This window comes from Mesitornis unicolor, unplaced genomic scaffold, assembly GCF_000695765.1.
Source record: "Mesitornis unicolor isolate BGI_N332 unplaced genomic scaffold, ASM69576v1 scaffold33941, whole genome shotgun sequence".
In the NCBI taxonomy this organism is placed as follows: Eukaryota; Metazoa; Chordata; class Aves; order Mesitornithiformes; family Mesitornithidae; genus Mesitornis; species Mesitornis unicolor.
Window position 1 is genome coordinate 15,671 of NW_010162330.1, and position 835 is coordinate 16,505.

The window sequence follows — 835 nt, forward strand, 5'->3', positions numbered from 1 at the left end:
ACACTGTAGCGGCAGATTCTGCAACAAAACACCCAATAAGACCAGCAGCAGTCTGGGATTTGTGGGGAAAGCGTGGGGGCAGGAGCATGTGCGATGCTGTAATTACTGGGAGGATTGCCAGGGTAGCGACGTCAAGCCAGCGCATCACGTGCTGTGTTTGTTTACCCTCTTCCCAGGTCTGTTAGTTTGACACTGCCATTTCTGTGGTCAGGCTGCATGCGTGCAAGTGGGAATCCCAGAGTTTGCCTCTCCTGCGCATCAGACGCTGCAGCCCTACCCTAGGAGACCTTTGGGTCTCAAAGGCATGGGCCTGACCACAGTGTAGGAAGTTGATCTGGATCTGCTGAGCTTGACTGTGGGTTGCTATTGATCAAAGGAGAGTTTGTTTCTGGGATGCATGTAGTGGTCCTTCTAGCCCAGCGTTTGGTAATCAAGATGAGTCTGTCCCAACTGTGACATAAAGATATCTGCACCGGAAAGAGAGAAACACAAAGGATGGAAAGACAGAAAAAACTATTATTATGATTGGCCTCATGATTAGTTCCTAAGGAATCTGGAAGCTGCTTGTGAAGGAGCTGTCTGGTCTCGCAGGGAATAAGGATTTAGGCTGCTTTTTAAAATGCAAATTATTTTATGGCTGAGATATATTTTAGAATAAGTAACGCTCTGTAATAAGTGGGCACAAATTAACGATGATTGGCAATAGCAACCCTGTATGTACACTCTGGGAAATCATACCTCCAGCCTCCAAGGAATTCCTGTTGAAATCTATATCCATATATTCCCGTGCCAATACCAACAAGATTGATCAGGATTGATATTATAGGAGGAAAGA

The 835-nt window shown here is 45.9% G+C and overlaps 1 protein-coding gene across 1 annotated transcript in view; it reads left to right on the forward strand.

Annotated features, from left to right (window-relative positions):
* The window catches only part of CASZ1 (castor zinc finger 1), a gene marked incomplete at its 5' end in the record, with an annotated part of 39,949 nt that overhangs the window by 9,072 nt on the left and 30,042 nt on the right, over positions 1 to 835 (forward strand). The gene's annotated exons all lie outside the window — the stretch shown is intronic.